Genomic DNA, 19,920 nt, shown 5'->3' with positions numbered 1-19,920 from the left:
CTAAATTCAAGAGAGTATATAATAAAAGTAATTATTTAGTAGCCATAATGTTGTAAAAGGGCAAAGGAGATAGAATTCAGTGCAATTTATCAGGACAAGCTTCTGGGAGAAATTGTACTCATCACAGACTTGAAAATCTGGGATATTTGGATAGTTGTATACAAGGAAAATGAAGTCAAATTCCAGATAAAGTATGTAAATCAAGTTCAACAACATTATGTTAATAAATGTGATATTTTACAATTTTTCCATTATTCAGAAGTTATTTTTTTAAAGATTTTATTTATTTATTTGAGAGAGAGTGCACACTAGCAGGGGGAGGGGCAGAGGAAGAAGCAGACTCCCCACTGAACAAGGAACCCAATGCAGGGCTTATCCCAGGACCCCAAGACCATGACTTGAGATGAAGGTACACACTTAACTGACTGAGCAACCCAGGTGCCCCCAGGAGCTATTTTTTAATAAACCCAATTTCAAACATTGAAGTATTTGATTACTTCTAGTGTTGAAAATGTTAAAAATGATGAAGACCAATTCATATTAATAGAAAAGAAAACATAAAATTTTTGAAAGTGGAGTTAATAAAGAAAAAAATACATATACTAAATAAGTATGATTGTTTTCCTAGACTGTATCTTAGAACCCCCTAAATGCTGCATGTATTAGAAGTGTCTGTTCTACTACCAAGTTGAGGCTGTTTAGCTTTAGCTGATAAAATAACTAAGCCACAATGTGTGAAGTGTTTTACAGGTATATTAAAGAAATGACTTCATTTAGAGGAAATATATTTCTTTCTTTTTTTTTTTTTTTTAAAGATTTATTTATTTATTTGAGAGCGAGACAGAGACAGAGAGAGTACAAGCGGGGGGAGAGGCAGAGGCAGAGGGAGAGGGAGAAGCAGACTCTCCGCTGAGCTGGGAGCCCAATGCGGGACTCGATCCCAGGACCTGCAGATCATGAGCTGAGCTGGAGACAGACACTTAACCATCTGAGCCACCCAGGCGCCCAGGAAATATATTTCTTACTAAACATAGAAGTTGTGAAGTATTTTGTATATATGCTCAAAGAATCAGTGGCATTGCTAAAATAGTACTTTGTGTTTTCCAATCACAAAGTTTTTCCATCAAATACACACACACATGTGCAAGTGAAGAAACAAAAAGCAGTGGAGATTTGAAAACGCTGTTGCAGTTAAATTTCAAAAAGCATTTATTTGTTTATGTATATCTATATGTACGCACACTATATATACACATATACACACACTATACACATATTCTTACATATACATACATATATACATATATATGATTTGTATATTCCACATATATAATTGAACAAAAAAAGCATGAATGTGATTTATCATACATAGTTGTTGTATTTTTAAAAGGCTGTCCTCAACCCCATTTCCCTTTTGGCTTATTTTCTCAATGCTTCTCTTTCTTCTACCAAATTAAACATTCAAGTATCTCATATAACCAAAGCAGTCTTAATTTATTCATAAGTTTCTATATACTCATATAATTATATATAACATGAAATATGGCATAAGCACATAATTCAAATAAATACATAGATTTTATCATTACTTTTACACAAAAATATTAAGCATCTTGTTCTTTTTACTTGTATATCCAATACCAAAATTCTAATTAATTCTTCCTAATGACTTCCTGGTATATCTAGATGTGATTTATAGCAAAATACATTCAACTGTTTACCTATCAGTAGGAATTCACTTTGTTTTGGTATTTTTGGCTAATATAAGTAATACCGTAATAAACATCCATATTCTTATATGCTGCTCCTTTCCATTCTATGGGACAGATTATCAAGAATGGAATTGCTGAATGTATTTTGTGTTTTAATAGACAATGACATATTTTTAAATTAAATTTAAATATATTTTATTAACATGTATACAGTCCTATATATTTATGTTTTTTAAACTTCCAAGTTTTTAGTTTTAATTAATAACTTCTCTCTTTCTGGGGCACCTGGGTGGCTCAGTCGTTAAGTGTCTGCCTTCAGCTCAGGTCATGATCCCAGGTACTGGGATCGAGTTCTGTATCTGGCTCCCTACTCAGCCAGGAGCCTGCTTCTCCTTCTCCCACTCCCCCTGCTTGTGTTCCCTCTCTAGCTGTCTCTCTCTGTCTAATAAATAAATAAAATTTTTTAAAAAAATAAATAAAAAATAACTTCTCTCTTCTCTTAGTAGTACAAGTAGACTTCTAAGATTTCTTCTGGAAATTCCATTGGCTTATTTTTTACATTTATGCTTTAACAATCTTTATTTTTACATTCTACTTTTAAGAAAAGAGAGTGAATTTAGCTTCTTTCAGATAGATATACTGGCATCATTTATTCAATAATCAATACTTTCCTCTGCTTATTACAATATCATCCTCACTATTAAAATCTCATTTATAAATTGGGATTCGTATTTTTATTACTCTCTTTTTTGTTCCACTTAACTATTTTTCTCCCCCCATGAAAATCCCACTTAATGTGATTTCAGTGGATTTATGGATTTATGGGTTTTTTTCTTGAATACAATATGACTATTCACTTATATTTTGTTTTTTCCCTCTTGTGCATTTATTCACTTTTGAAAACTTAAACACTGTGTTAGCAAATTCAGAAAAAGAAAAAAAAGCAACTGTTGAGCTTCCTAATTAGAATTGCACCATATTACTATATTAATTTCAGATATCCAGCACTTTTCTGATATAATATGGAATACCCCAACCAAATCCAGGCATGTCATACAACTTTGGCACTGAGAATTTTGATGAGGTATAAGATTGCTTCAATAATTCATGGCTCTTGATGGTATCAACAATTACATTGGTTAATACATAAGTCAATTAACTGCTTGAGAATTTAATAAATGGAAAGCTCTGGACTCTAGGAACACCTCACTAATGTGGAGGAGATAAATATGCACATGAAAAGTTTAATTGACATAAAATCACACATGAGACAGTACATGTTTGACTACTGGCAAGCAGAGGATAGGCTTAGATAATTTAAAGCTATATTCTGAGGGAAGACAAGAAAGGGATGCCTTTGGATTAGATATTTTGCAAATAATTCAGTTAAGTGTTGGCTCTAAACTGGATTTTGAAAAAGGATAAAATTTAAATAGGTAGATCAGAATAGAAGAAACTTACAGAATTGGGAAAAGTATGAGTAACACTGTGGAGATAAAGCCTTGAAGTTTATTTGTATCAGTGGGAGACCAGTTAAAATAATTGTAGATTGTGCATATGAGGATAAGAAATTGAGATTAGAATGGTATTTAGGTGCTTGCTTGTAGAAGTTTTTAAATCTAAGTTTATCCTGAGTTATTAATAGCCAGTTTTTATGTTTACTTTTTTGTAAACTGGACGAAAGCATGATTTTGCAAAGAATATTCTGGAAGCAATTTAGGAGTGAATTTGACAGAACTTAAACTGGAGGTGTGGAGAGCAATATCATTCATTCAAGCTACAGTTGATGAGAATAAATTAAAGTGTTGGAAGTAGAAACTGAAAGAACAGATGTGATACTTTCTGAATGAAAAATTGGGCTTTAGTATTTTTATTAGAAATGCTTTCCTTTATCATGTACTCAGATGTGTGAAAAGTTTATGGCTATGTCTGTCTGATGCCAAAACTTTAGATTTAAAACTGGCCCAACAGCCAGATATCATAAAATGATTTTATATGACAGGTTTTGGGAATTATAACATCAACCACATTTTAGATTTTCTAGAGTTACCATATTCAGACAGCACAATTTGCTCTAGCCCATGTCTTTGTCTCCTGAGATTTCCTCTGCCTGTGCATCCATGCCCAACGAATACCTCATTCTTTGCTAGGAAATAAGAAAGTCACTTTTCAATGGAAAGTTTTTTTTTTTTTTTTTTTGCATAAATATTAATAGTATATTATACTTTCTTAATGGAATAGGAGAAGATAAAAGCTGTCGAGCCATTGATTTCCATCCTACTTGACCAATACTAATCTCAGAAGATGTATTCATTCCTTGAATGTACAAGTGGAGCCTGTAAACTCAGTTTAAGGGTAACTTTCTGTTGCTTTCATTCTTCATGTTACCAATTTTCCAATGTCACAATGTTTTTCCAGTCCAAGAGATGTGATTCCCACAAATCAGATTGGAAATAAGGGAAATGAGGTTGAGTCCTATTAAAGTATGATACACAGAAAGAAGGTAGAAAGGAAGGAAAGAAAGGAATGAAGGAGGGAGGGAGGGAAGAAATTACTATAACAAGTCAGGATTTTTGCTTTATTAAACACCAAAATTAGTACACACACAAAACTCATCCATAAAGGAAAGAATTTGAAATGTGAGAGTGGTAGTGAGTCTTCTTTCTTAGATTAGCTGATTAACGTTTCTTAAAGACTATAATTCTAATCAATTTATAAGACTGCTATCTCTTTTGGAAGTTTTCAGGTATGTGAGATGCATGAGACTTCCAAAAATCATCAGTTGTCAGGGGATGTAACCCACTGCATTCCTATGATTTGTCCAAGTTTGAGAGACATTTCTGCCATATGTCAAAATTATCCACATGAATTCCAACCACAAATCTAGCCAGGTCACTGATTCTTAGAAGACTATATCTACATGTAGGCAAGAGACAATTCAGCCATCCAAAAGTTAAACAAAGAAGAGAATCTAAAATTGTCAAGGGCAATAGATCTCAGCTCTTCTCCTTCCAAAGAATACATACCATTTATGTGATGCAATGTGGAATTGAAAATTAGAATGTGCTCACATTTCATACAGAGCAATGACATCTCATTAGATGTTGAGTGTATTTATCAAAAAGAATGTAGGAGTTGAGGCATTCAACATAACTTGTTCATTCCTATATGAGGAGAAAGTTATAATTATTTCTGAAGCATAGTGAAATTTTTCCATTTCTTTTAAATGTACTGTATACATAAAACTTTTATTTTTCTGTCATACCTCTTTATTTTAGTAGAACACTTGAAAATATACTTATTGTACTAAAAATGTACCTTAAAAGATTAAATTTCTAAGGCACACTTTTTATTTCAATGAGACAAATCTACTTTCAGAAAATTCTGAATATGTAGCAGGACATTTTACTTCTCATTTAAATAATGGATATCTTAGCTATCATAAATCATATGTCCAAGTGGTATTTCTTTCACTAAAAACAATGAAAGGAGTGATTGAGTATTTAATAAGTAAACATATAAATAAAATTGATAATATAAATTTTCATAAACTATATATCTAAGGGATATTTATATCATGGACTTCTGTGAATTTTATTCCTAAAAGACGAAGTAGTCAACATTTGAAATAATACAAAATAATTAAAATAGTGATCATCTCATTTAGAGAAAGAAGAGTGAGTACAATTGTAATTATTATTGGAGGGTTAATTAATGGAGGGATAAATTGAACGGTACTGTGTTTTTCTAGCTCAAGGTTATATATGCTGATTATTTTACTAAAATGTTCATTAAACATGGACTGATAACAGGACAAAAGAGATACTGTAATTTGAGGAAAGGAAAGGCTTACAATTACCAAGAATACATGGGAATATAGCCTGGAATGGTCGTATTGGCTTCCTACATAGGCACCTATAGTCAGACGTCATAGTGGTACATTACCTGATCAGCCCGCACCCAGGGGGTTTCTGCATTCCTTAAAGATGGTTCACATCAACTGAGCTCTCAGTCTGATGAATGACATCAGAATGCCAATTTATTAATTTACAACTTAGAGTCTCTTTGTCACAGAGATCATGTATTCTCTCCCTGGAGGCATACTAATACAGGAAACGTTTTATTCAGAAAGTTGTTTGATGAGCATGGGATTAGAACAAGAGAATTTAGTTATATGATTCAAAGATTTAATGTCATTAGTTATCCATTCCAAAATAAGGTCACCTGCCAAATCTTCTGCATTATGAATTTGCTTGGCAAAAACTTGCTCTCATATGTAGAATTCAGATTTCCAATACAAATGATGTCTTTGTGACTGTCTTTTTATTTGTTCTGTTGGCTGACAAAAACACTTTTGAATGACACTTTTTTTCAAGAAAAGTTTAGACTCTTACAGTCTTTTGTGTGTATTAAATATATCTGTGCTCAAATTTATGTGGGACAATTTATTTTTAATTTACTAAGGAAAATGTCAATGTGGTTCTAGTATGTTAATAATAATATAAATAATGAGAAATTCACGTGGAAAGGAGAACCAGAAAACAGATATATAGCAAATAGATTTTAATATTCAATTTTCTACAATAAATAATTATTTTAAATTATATGTGAATATTAATTAAATTTAAAAACCATGTTTTTCAATGTGACATTTCAAAATTTTGATGAGAAACATGAGAAACATTGCAAAATAGCAAATATTTTAAGTTTAAATATCAATATCTCTGCTCCCAGCAATCTTAATTTGCCCTGCCATCTTCCCTAGTAATCCCCTCTTACTCTAGACCTCACAACAGTGTCTAGGGAATCAAGCTCACCCTCTCTCTAGAGATTTTGCCTAAAGAGTCTTTCAAAGCCAAAAGGCCCATCCATGCCAGCCTTCCATCACCCATTTCCAAAAATAAATCTACTCTGTTCAGGAGTTGAGAGCCCTGTAAATAACTATTTTGCTTTTGGTAGCAATTTCCTTTCCCTTTTTATACTTGCATTATGAAAGGAAACTTTGTAGCCCCTGAATGTGTAAAAATACATAAATACATAAAAATGTATATCTTAAACTAACAAATATGATAAATGGTAGAAATATTCCTTGAATCAGCTTCCTGACTAAACTCAAACAAACATTTCCACATGGATCTTAGTTCTAGACAGGACCAGTTACTTTTTTTTTTTTTTTAAGATTTTACTTATTTATTTGAGAGAGAGAGAATGAGAGAGAGAGAGAGCCCATGAGAGGGGGGGAGGGTCAGAGGGAGAAGTAGATTCCCCGCCAAGCAGGGAGCCCGATGCAGGACTTGATCCAGGGACTCCAGGATCATGACCTGAGCTAAAGGCAGTCGCCCAACCAACTGAGCCACCCAGGCACCCCAGGAATGGTTACTTTGTTAGGCTATGAGTAACTCAGGATCTTTTCTTCTTTCTTCTTTTGTTTCTTTCTTTTTCTCTCTTATTTACAAGTGACCACAAAAAAAAAAAAAAAGTAAGATCTGCAATTAACAAAGATGAAGATCCTAGAAGTAGGTCAACTTTTATTTAAAAACATACATTTTTTTTAAACGATACTAAAAATAAATTCCTTAACTATTACATGAAATGACTCCCTCAACTATTATATGAAGAAATAATAAAGTAGAGAAGTAAGAAGAATTCATTCATTACATATTTGAATGATATCCAGGGAAATCCTCTTAAGTTATATATTTACATATATATTATATAAACACACTCAGAAACAATTTTTTTAACAATTTTGAAAATACAAAAAATGTAGGAAAATTCAGTTATTATTACTAAGAAACATTACATCTTATTTTCTAATGAATACCTTAAGTTCTCTCATATTTAAATATTCATTGAAAACAAAATTGAATTATAATCAGCTATTTTTCTATATATATGTATGTATACATATATATGTATTTGAGTTTATATACATAAATTCATATCTAAGAATTTCATGGGAGATTAATTTTTAATTTAGTTAATTAATTTTAAAATATATATTTATTTATTTAAATTATATATTATATATTTAATTAATATAATTAATAATTTTAAAGTGTATATATATATACACACAGACATAGGGTGACAGTGTGGATAAAAAAGAAGACCCATCATATGCTGCATACAAAAGACTCATTTCAGACCAAAAGACAATTGCAGAATGAAAGTGAGAAGATGGAGAAACATTTGTCATGCAAATGGATGTCAAAAGAAAACCAGGTATCAATACTTATGTTGAACAAAGTAGACTTTAAAACTAAGACTGTATCAACAGACAAAGAAGGACACTACATAAAAATAAAGAGTACAATCCAACAAGGGACGAATAACAATTTTAAATATTTGTACACCCAACATGGGAGCACCCAAATACATAAAACAATTAATAACAAATGTAAAGGAACAAATCGATTGTAATACAATAATAGTAGGGGACCTCAACACCCCACTTACATTGATGGACAGAAAATCAACAAGGACACAATGGTTTTGAATAATAGACATATTCAGAACATTCCATCCTAAAGCAGCAGAATATACATTCTTTTCAAGTGCACATGGAACATTCTCCATAATAGATGACATATCAGGCCACAAAACAAGGTTCAACAAATTCAAAAAGATTAAAGTCAGACCACGCATCTTTACTGACCACAAAGGTATGTAACTAGAAATCAACCGATAGAAAAATATTTGGAAAGAGCACAAATACATGGAGGTTAAATAACATGTTACTAAACAATGAATGAGTCAACCAAAAAATCAAAAAAGAAATAAAAAATTACATGGAAACAAATGAAAATGAAAACATAATAGTCCAAAATCTTTAGGATGTAGCAAAAGTGGTTCTAGGAGGGAAGTTTATAGTCTTATAGGCCTACCTCAAGAAACAAGAAAAATCTCACATAAACAACTTAATCTTACATATAAACGAGCTAGAAAAGAAAAATACAAATAAAACCCAAACACAGCAAAAGGAAGCAAATAATAAACATTAGAACAGAAATAAATGATACAGAAACTAAAAAACCAGCTCCTGGTTCTTTGAAAAGTTCAACAAAATTGATAAACTTCTAGCAAGACTCATTAAAAATAAAAAAAAAGGACAGAAAGAGAGAAATCAAATTAAAAAAATCACTAATGAAAGAGGAGAAATAAGAACACCACCACAGAAATACAAACAATTGTAACAGAAAAAATTTGAACAGACCAATTACCAGCAATGAAATTAAATAAGTAATCAAAAAACTTCTAAAAAACAAAAGTCCAGGACCAGATGGCTTCGCAAGCAAATTCTACCAAACATTTAAAGAAGAGTTAACACCTATTCTTCTCAAACAATTCCAAAAATTATGAGGAAGGAAAACCTTCCAAATTAATTCTATGAGGCCAGTATCACCCTGATACCAAAACCAGGTAAAGAGACCTCACAAAAAGAGAACTGCATAATACCCTCCAGTATTATGCTAAGTGAAATAAGTCAATCAGAGAAAGACATGTATCATATGACCTCACTGATATGAAGAATTCTTAATCTCAGGAAACAAACTGAGGGTTGCTGGAGTGGTGGGGGGGTGGAAGGGTTGGGGTGGCTGGGTGATAGACATTGGGGAGGGTATGTGCTATGGTGAGCGCCGTGAATTGTGCAAGACTGTTGAATCACAGACCTGTACTTCTGAAACAAATAATACATTATACGTTAAAAAAAAGAAGAAGAAGAAGAAGAAGATAGCAGGAAGGGAAGAATGAAGGGGGGTAAATCGGAGAGGGAGATGAACCATGAGAGACTGTGGACTCTGAGAAACAAACTGAGGGTTCTAGAGAGGAGGGGGGTGGGAGGATGGGTTAGCCTGGTGATGGGTATTAAAGAGGGCACGTTCTGCATGGAGCACTGGGTGTTATACACAAACAATGAATCATGGAACACTACATCAAAAACTAATGATGTAATGTATGGTGATTAACATAACATAATAAAAAAAGAAAACTGCAGGCCAATATCTCTCATGAATGTAGATGGAAAAATCCTCAGCAAAATATTACCAAACCAAATCCAATAATTTATTTAAAAAAATCATACACTACAATCAAGTGGGATTTACTCCCAGGATGGAAGGGTAGATCAATATTTGTAAAATAATCAACGTGATATGCCACATCAATAAGAGAAAGAGTAAAAAAAAAAAAAAGGTCATTTCAATAGATGCAGAAAAACCATTTGACAAAGTACAATATCCATTCATGATTAAAAAAAACAAACTTGTGAAGTGGGTCTAGAGGAAATGTATCTTAACATAAAGGCCTTATATGAAAAACCCACAGCCAACATGGTACTTAAGGGTGAAAAACAGAGCTTTTCCCTTAAGGTCAAGAGCAAGACAAGATGTCCACGCTCACCACTTTTATTCAACATAGTACTGGAAGTCCTAGCCACAGTAATTAAACTACATAAAAAAAATAAAAGTCATCCAAATTGGTAAGGAAGAAGTAAAACTCTCACTATATTCAGATGACATGATAATATATACAAAAACCTTAAAGGCTTCACCAAAAAACTACTAGAACTGATAAATAAATTCAGTAAAATCTCAGGATACAAAATCAATGTACAGAAATCTGTTGCATTTCTATATACTAATAATGAACAGCAGAAAGAGAAATTAAGAAAACAATGCCATTTACAATTGCACCAACAACAATAAAATATCTAGGAACAAAGGGGTAAAAGACCTATACTCTGAAAACTATAAAACACGGATGATGCAAAGAAATGGAAAGACATTCTATGCTCATGGATTGGAAGAACAAATATTGTTAAAATGTCTACACTACCCAAAGCAATCTACACATTTAATGCAATCCTTATCAAAATACCAATAGTATTTTTCACAGAGCTAGAACAAGCAATTCTAAAATTTGCATAGAACCACCAAAGACCCCGAGTAGCCAGAGGAATCTTGAAAAAGAAAAACAAATATTGAGGTATCACAATTCCAGATTTCAAGTTATATTATGAAACAGTAGTAATTAAAACAGTGTGGTACTGGCATAAAAATAGACACTTGGATCAATGGAATAGAATAGAAAACCCAGAAATAAACCACCATTATATGGTCAATTAATCTGCCACAAAGGAGGAATAAATATAAATGGGAAAAAGACAGTTTCTTCAACAATGTTGGGAAAACTGGCCAGCCACATCCAAAAGAATGAAACTGGACCATTCTCTTTCACGATACACAAAAACAAACTCAAAATGGGTTAAAGACAGAAATGTGAGACCTGAAACCATAAAAATCCTTGAAGACAGCATAGGCAACAATCTCTCTGACATAAGCTGTAGCAACATTTTTTTAGATATGTCTCCAGAGGCAAAGGAAATAAAAACAAAAATAAACTATCAGGGACTACATCAAAGTAAAAGGTTTCTGCACAGTGAAGAAAACAATCAACAAAACTAAAAGGCAACCTGAATGAAAACAGATAATTGCAAATAGCATATCTGATAAAGAGTTAGTATCCAAAATATATAAAGAACTTACAAAACTCAATACTCAGAACACAAATAATCCAATTTAAAATGGGCAGAAGACATGAACAGACATTTCTCCAGAAAAGACATCTGGATGGCCAACAGACACATGAAAAGATGTTTAACCTCATTCATCATCAGGAAAATGCAAATCAAAACTATAACGAGATACCACCTCACACCTGTCAGAATGGCTAAAGTCAAAAACACAAGAAACAAGAAGGTTTGGCGAAGATGTGGAGAAAAAGGAACCCTTGTGCACTGTGGAGAAAAGCAACCCCCCAGCACTCCTGGTGGGAATGTAAACTGGTGCAGCCACTGTGGAAAACATCAAGATGATTCCTCATAAAGTTAAAAATAGTACTACCCTATGATCCAGCAATTGTACTACTGGATATTTACCCCCAAAATACAAAAACAGTAATTCAAAAGGATACATGCACCCCTATGTTTATTGCAGCATTATTTATAATAGACAAACTATGAAAGCAGCCCACTTGTCCATTGATGGGTGAATGAATAAAAAAGATGTGAGATATATATCTATATCTATATCTATATAGATATAGATATATATAGAATATTATTTAACCATAAAAAGAATGAAATCTTGCCATTTGCAACAACATTGATGAAGCTAGAGAGTATAATGCTAAGCCAAATAAGCCAGTCAGCAAAAAACAAATACCATATGACTTCACTCATATGCAGAATTTAAGAAATAAAACAAATGAGCAAAGGAAAAAAGAGAGAGAGAGAGAGCAACCAAGAAACGGACTCTGAACTATAGACAACAAACTGGCTACCAAAGGGGAGGGGGGTGGGAGAAGGGGTCAGATAGGTGATGGGGATTAATAAGTACACTTGTAGTAAGGAGCACCAGATGTTGTAAGGAAGTGTTGAATCACTATTGTACACCTGAAACTAATATAACAATGTATGTTAACTAACTGGAATTTAAATAAAAACTTTTAAAAATAAATAAAAATTAGTTTAAGTGGGAAAGATACCATTATTTATTCCATTCTATTTTGTGTAACATTGTATTAAAATGGGATCTTATTATTCTACACAGTTTAAAAGTTTTTTCACGGGACCTCTGGGTGGCTCAGTGGGTTAAGCATCTGCCTTTGGCTCAGGTCATGATCCCAGGCTCCCTGCTCATCCGGAAGCCTGTTTCTCACTCTCGCACTCCCCCTGCTTGTGTTCCCTCCCTTGCTGTCTCTCTCTCCCTCTGTCAAATAAAAAAATCTATAAAAACAAACAAACAACAAAACAAAAACAAAAACAAAAAAAATCAGAGAAACTATCTTAGTTCATGTTATATCACAGCTTTGGAGTTCTTTCAGTAGATTAAATGTTTACTCAAAAAAATTTAAAGTAAGTATAAGTCATGACTCCATTGGGTGATCAAAATATATCAGAAATGTAAATATTTTGATTCCTTAAGAAATGAAGTTGAACTAGCTTCATTGCCTGCATGCCTATAAAATGTCAATACATTTTTGTAAAACTATGTCTGCTACTATGTGAGATTTAAACTAAAAGACATGACAAATTCAATAAAAGAATCATTACATATCACTCTGCATTGGGATATGCAGTTGTTCAAATTCTGCTGGTAAGTCATTTTTACCAGCATGTTAAATTAAACCTTCATATTTAATATTAATATGAAGTAGCTCAAGAGTAATCTCTAGGGGGAAATGGCATGGAGAAGAAAAGTTCAATTTGTTTTAATGCTACTTTAGATAATATTTCTTATTTTTTCCAAAATAAAGGAAATTTGAAATACTGCCTCAAAGATATTTAGTTTATATTTAAAAACATGGATAGTGCTGAAAAAAGAAATAGTCTTGGTGAATATTCAGAAAGAAATGATGCAATTCTAGAGCACTGTCATATCTACCTTTGAAATTAAACAGAAATTATATAGCTAAACAAAACCAACTGTCATAAGTTCACCTTAGACATACCTGAAAGCTCAAATATCAGTAACTAAATTCCAACCAAGGCTAATAAATAAATAAAACTCCATCCTACATGACTATAGACATTTTAAAGGCACTTCTCAGGGACTCAGGGTTATAGCATGATCTCCACTTGATCTTAATTTCCCTGAGTAAGCCATATAAATTTTCTATGCAGAAAATATATACAATGGAATATTATGCAGCCATCAAAAGGAATGAAATCTTGCCATTTGCAACAACGTGGATGGAACTGGAGGGTATTATGCTGAGCAAAATAAGTCAATCAGAGAAAGACATGTATCATATGATCTCACTGATATGAGGAATTCTTAATCTCAGGAAACAAACTGAGGGTTGCTGGAGTGGTGGGGGTGGGAGGGATGGGGTGGCTGGGTGATAGACATTGGGGAGGATATGTGCTATGGTGAGTGCAGTGAATTGTGTAAGACTGATAAATCACAGACCTGTACCTCTGAAACAAATAATACATTATATGTTAAAAAAAAAAAAAGAAAAAAAAAGAAGATAGTAGGAAGGGAAAAAATGAAGGGGGGGAATTGGAGGGGGAGATGAACCATGAGAGACTATGGACTCTGAGAAACAAACTGAGGGTTCTAGAGGGGAGGGGGGTGGGGGATGGGTTAGTCTGGTGATGGGTATTAAAGAGGGCATGTACTGCATGGAGCACTGGGTGTTATACGTAAACAATGAATCATGGAACACTACATCAAAAACTAATGATGTAATGTATGGTGATTAACATAACATAAAATATAATTAAAAAAAATAGAAAGAAAATGCTCTTAAAGAAAGAGCAGCAGGTAATTAGGAATTAGAAGCCTAGAAGTTTTATCTCTATGATCTTCTTTCCTCATCTGTGGAGGCAATCCTATTTCAATATTGGGAGTTCTGGTAATTTCTCTACAGCATTCCTATCTCTGGATCAAATGAACACCTGGAAATGGAGTAATGTCTTAAAGACTCAAAGTACCGTGGAGTTCCTACCATGAAAACAAGATTTAGGTGACACATAAATACTAAACATTCCAGCACAAGTCAACCTCTTCCTGTGAATTTAAGTAGCTTTTGATCTATTTTTTTCTTATACAGCTTCACAGTTTACTGTCTTTTAGGGTAACTATGTACACAACATTTCTTGACAAATGTAATATTCAGGATATATTATATGTACATATTTTGAATATCATCTCAGCCAAAATAATGCCTTACGGAGAGTTGGCATTCATCAGAAGTTTGTTGCACGGATGGGTGAAAAATAAGTGAATGAAAAAGTGGATCTTAAGGTTTGGCAAAAAGCAGAAGTTTTGAGATAGAAGTATGACATAGTTAAATAGTCGTATAATAAGTATGAAGTACACTCTAGATTATGATATAAATTCAAAAGAACATATTACATTGTATGTTGATCTCATAGAAGAGTCAAACTTTTTAAATAAGTGAACAAGAAAGTGAATGAGTGAATACAAGAAAGTGAATGAGTGAATACAATTCATTATTATAATATATAGAAAGCTTAGACTTTGATTTTTGTATAATGTGAGCTGCAGTAATTAACTGCTATATCCCACAATCATTTCATAATTATTACTTTAATAAGCTATATAACATTTGGCTCAGATGTTTGCTTTAATTAAAATTTAAATCCCATTTTATTTCCCTACTTCAGCAATGCAATATTGTGCACAAATTATTGGAGAAATGTTTTTGTTTTAGAATCAAATATAGAAGAATGGGAAAAAGAAGTTCAAAACATTTAATTTAGTGGAGAAATGTCAGAGACACACCTTTCACAGAATTATGCAGAGAAAAAATTGTAGTGGGAAATGAGCTCAAATATAGCATCCATTATTCAGTATCTGGATCATGCATATTAATATGGTGTTAATTGGTAGGTTGGTAGCAAAACCTTTGGCCCCTAAAATCCCATAGTTCTGAATTTAGATAAATACTGAAATGAGAGATATAAATATTTAGAAAAAAATTAAAATAATAGATAATCAAAGCTATTTTATCTAACATTTTAATAATTATCAATCTGTATTAACTATGTTTTTGTTTGTTTGTTTTTGACCAGCACAATTGTTATTGCTATTCACAATAAAACACAGTATCTGAAAAAGCGTAAAAAGAAGTTTAAATTATATTCATTGTGTTACTAATAAAGTACTCCATTATATTATGTTGCTTTGAGAATGGATGATATTCAAAATATGTACATATAATATATCCTGATGAACATAAAATCTTGATTGCCAAAGCATATAATTCACCCAATATGCCTGAAAATTAATTTGTCTTTGTACACAAATAACCCTTTCATAGGCCTATTCCCAACAGAAACTTTATTAAAAGAGGAGAGATTCAAACTAATACAGTCTAGGATCACATAGTGATGGTCTATGAAATAAACCTTCAATACTTAACCATGCCAAGTTGTGTTTCAATAGTTTTTAAAGTAATGATGTAATCAAAGTTTTACTTTTGTCTTGACAAATATAATTAAATAATTAAATAAAATTAATTTCTTATATTCACAAAGGAAGCAAATTCTAAGTATAGAATATCTTGAACTTCTCAACAGAAAGATGCTTTTTAAAACAAGACAATTTTTATCTGCAAGTTTAAATAACTGTATTCTAACCATGCTAGCAACATTCAAATTAATAGTTGTATAGCTTGCTATGAGGTGTAAATATTAATAAGTACTTGATACTTCCAAATGCTCATCATAATTGGCACTCACGGCAAACTGTAGTTAGACAGTCTAATGAATAATTCAACTATCTCTTAATTTGGAAGGAAAACCAATGTTTCTGAGAAGCATGTTCTATTAGGGCTTTGACAGAAACATAGAGACCAGTGGTTTTCAAAATATGGTTCCCAGACCAGCTGCATCAGCATCATCTGTGAACCTAGAAATACAAGATCTTGGGATCCACCTTAGGTATATAGAATCTTCTGTAGGTAGAAGCCAGAATTTTGTGTCAATGAAATCATCCAACTGGTTCTGATACAGGCCAAAGTTTAAGAGCCACTCAACAGGCCCATAGTTAATATCCTTTAGCCTCCTCTGATAGAGGCAAGTGATGGCTGTCAGAAAGCAGGATGTATTTTCTGGTCTCACAGAGCTCAGGGTAGTCCCAGCAGAGGAGGGGCAGATGCCAAGACAGTCAAGGTCTAGACAGAGTATGAGGATAAAAATGGGTCCATATTTTAGAGGGACTTTGAGGTCAGAGCCGGAAAAGGAAAATTATCAATTAAGGTAAGGGTAAGGAAACTGATGTCAAGATTCAGGTGCAAGCAAAGGAGATCAAAGGACCACAAATTCCAAGAGAAAGTAAACTATTATAACCAGATAAAATGAAGGGCTTGGACACAGATTAAGCATATTTGCAACCTTAAGAAAATCGTTTAAGCTCTCTAAAACTCTTCATCTTTGAAATGACAAATATAATACTAATTGTAGAATTATCATAAGATTTAATAGCAATAGTTGACATGAAGTGAGCACCTATGATGTGCCAGAAATAGGCAAAAGCTTTCATGCATTATCTCCATTGATCTCACATATTCTATGAGATTGTCATCAATATCACCCCTAGTTTACAGAACAGAAAACTTCAGTTTTGAGAGATTAAGTAGCTTTTCTAATTTCACATAGCTGGTAAATCATGGAAATGAGATATAAACAGAGGGAAAAGTACTGGAGTCTATGCTCTGCAGATAAAGTACTTAGTACACAGAGTAAATCTAAGTACTTAGTACTTAGTACACAGAGTAAATCCTCTAAGTAATGGGGAAGGAAAAATTAGAAAAGATGTGTAAAATCTTCTGAAGGAATCAACTAATAAGACCGGAAACACCTTCTTATCCATCAAAGTGCAATTCATTTCAATGATCTATGTCTATTTTGAAAGACAAGGATGAAATGGGAAATTATTCTGGATGCTATTGTATTTGTTCTCTTTAATATAATTATCACTTTGAAATTCCTTCCACTGCATTTAAAAGATTATAATACAACTTTTAATTAAATTGTTAAATAAATACCCTCCTGCTGTAACAATATACCAGTGTGTTGATTTGAATATCCATATCTAAGAAAGTGATAGAAAGTGACAAGAGCTTTTTTTTTTAATTTTTTTTTTAAGATTTTATTTATTTGCAAGATTTTATTTATTTGCAAGAGAGAGAATGAGAGACAGAGAGCATGAGAGGGAGGAGGGTCAGAGGGAGAAGCAGACTCCCCGCTGAGCAGGAAGCCCGATGCGGGACTCGATCCCGGGACTCCAGGATCATGACCTGAGCTGAAGGCAGGCGCTTAACCAACTGAGCCACCCAGGCGCCCTGACAAGAGCTTTTATTTTTGCTTAATCAAATTAAAAATCTGGAAACCAAGATGGCGAAATAGAAAGGGAATGTCACAGAATTTACAACTAAATTAGAGGTCAGCAAGGGATTGATTGTTTCTCATTTTTATCCTCATTTAAGTTGAAAATTTGTACAGACACTGTGCCTCCTTATGTTATATAACTCTTTCCTGATGAGCAAAATGATACTACCATGTCCAATCAATAATATTTACGATTAGCTCCCATGGATTAGACTACTGTTAAAGTAAAATTTGTCAAAGATTATTTGGGTATTATATACTGAGATGAGGAAAATAATTTCCAATACTCTCTGAGCTCTAAAATGAAGAGCAGAGTGGTGATGTATATCACAGAGCTCGAGAACAGCCTGAGTATACTTTAAGGAGAGGCTGAAATGTTCAGGAGGGAATGAGTTCGTGGGAAGTGTGTACAGAAGGGGGCGCTGCAGCTCTGTGACGCAGCAGAGATGACCTCAGGGCTTTTCAATAGTTACCAGCGGAACTGGGCCAAAGGATAATGCCGTAATTCTGAGGTGTATTTGGCAGAAACACTTCTTGCCACATTTACTGCCATTGTATTCAAGGAGCAAAATCAAAATTTTGATGACAAGTTGGCAATAATTCGCACAGGAAAAGCTCTATAATTTGCAAGCCTCCTCCACCCCACCTCTACCCAGCTCTTACTGAGGGAAAGTGCTACAGGAATTGTTCAAATTCACAAATCCTAACCTAGATCTGAAGTTTGCTTCTTCTTTAGCCTTTGGCAAGTTACTTAATCTCTTTCTGTCTTGTTTTTCTCATTTGAAAAATGAGGATAATAATACTTTATTCTTTCGCAGAGTTGTGGTGAAGATTAATGCATTTTGAAGAACTTTGAAAGGAGAAAAAAAAAAAGCTACTCATGTACAGCGCAGTATTGTCTTCCTTTTCTTTTAAAATAATACAAGAACTTGCTGTCCAGCAGCACCATGAAAAAAAGATTTTTCTAGACTCAGCTCTTCAGCGGTATTTATATATGTTCAACTACTTGGTTTAGTGTCCAGTGATCTACACCAACAAACAAGGTTAATGAACATTTGCTCTTTTGGCTCCTGAGCATAAATTTCCTCTTATTTTCCTAACTGCAGTGGAGATTTCTTCTGGGGAACTGCCTCTTTCCTACTCTTGCACTCTTTGTGGTGCTATATTTCAATGTGTCCTGCATTCCTTTTCTTAAACTAAGGCAATCTGATTGGGTACTTTGAAAGAATGTTGTTCTAAGTTAATAAAAAGATAATTAAAGAAAATAAAACTATATAGAGCATACACTCCAGTTACTTTCTGAATTTTTTTCCCTAGCTTTTCTACCTAATTCTGAAATTAACAAATATGATTCCAATCAAAAACTGGCTTAAGTTAACCAGAGTCAATAAATCAATTCATATTATTTGAGAACTAAAAATTCATAGAAATAAGAAAGCTCTGGGTATGGCTAATAAGCAGGACACTCCAAAGAACAAAACTTATGAGCATTGTACAAAAGTCAAGTTAATGACTTGTGCCAAAAAAATTTAAAAAGTAAAAAAAAAAAAAAAAAAATCCAGATTTGAGAAAAGAGGAATTTGCTGAGTTGCCAGAATAGAACTGTAATCCTTTAACCAGTTTCCACCCTTGATTCAGTTCTACAAACTCAGATACCACTAAAGAAGAGGTTGAGTGATGCTGAGAAAGGATATTCCTATAACAATACAAGTGCACATTGCCAATGTTCTAATCTTCCCCTCAGATACCTGCAGCCCTTCTTGTATGTTCATGTGTCCTGAGCAAGGAGAAAAGCCAAGTCTTTTAAGAACCACTGGATTTAGATCTGAACTAATGCTAATCCCAGCATAGTCAGAATGCCACTGTGGTCTCACTGTCAATGGAGGAATTCATGGAAGTCAAATGATTTTAACTCTCATATCTTAGAAGATCCAATAGGATTGAAATCCACGTCGGATAATTTTCTGTTACTGATTATGGAGTTGAAATAGATAACTTAATTAATGGGGAAGATTCAGTGAATTCCTGACTTGTGAAATTGACATTAAAGATAAGATATTTATTGAACACAGACTAATGCTTTGACAATGGTTATCAAACTAGTTGTTTGAAACTTGAGAGTGCATCAAAATCAGTTGGTGCGCTTCTTAAACACAGATTGCTGAGCCCGTCACTAGAGTCTTTAATTTATTTGGTAGGTCTCGGTGAGGCCCAATAATGTACATTTTTAATAAGTTCCCTGTTTGATACTGATACTGCTGGTTCTGGGGCCCACACTTTAGA

This window comes from Halichoerus grypus, chromosome 7 (assembly GCF_964656455.1).
Source record: "Halichoerus grypus chromosome 7, mHalGry1.hap1.1, whole genome shotgun sequence".
Classification (NCBI taxonomy): Eukaryota; Metazoa; Chordata; class Mammalia; order Carnivora; family Phocidae; genus Halichoerus; species Halichoerus grypus.
The sequence above is the reverse complement of the archived record's forward strand: the minus strand, read 5'-3'. Positions refer to the sequence as shown.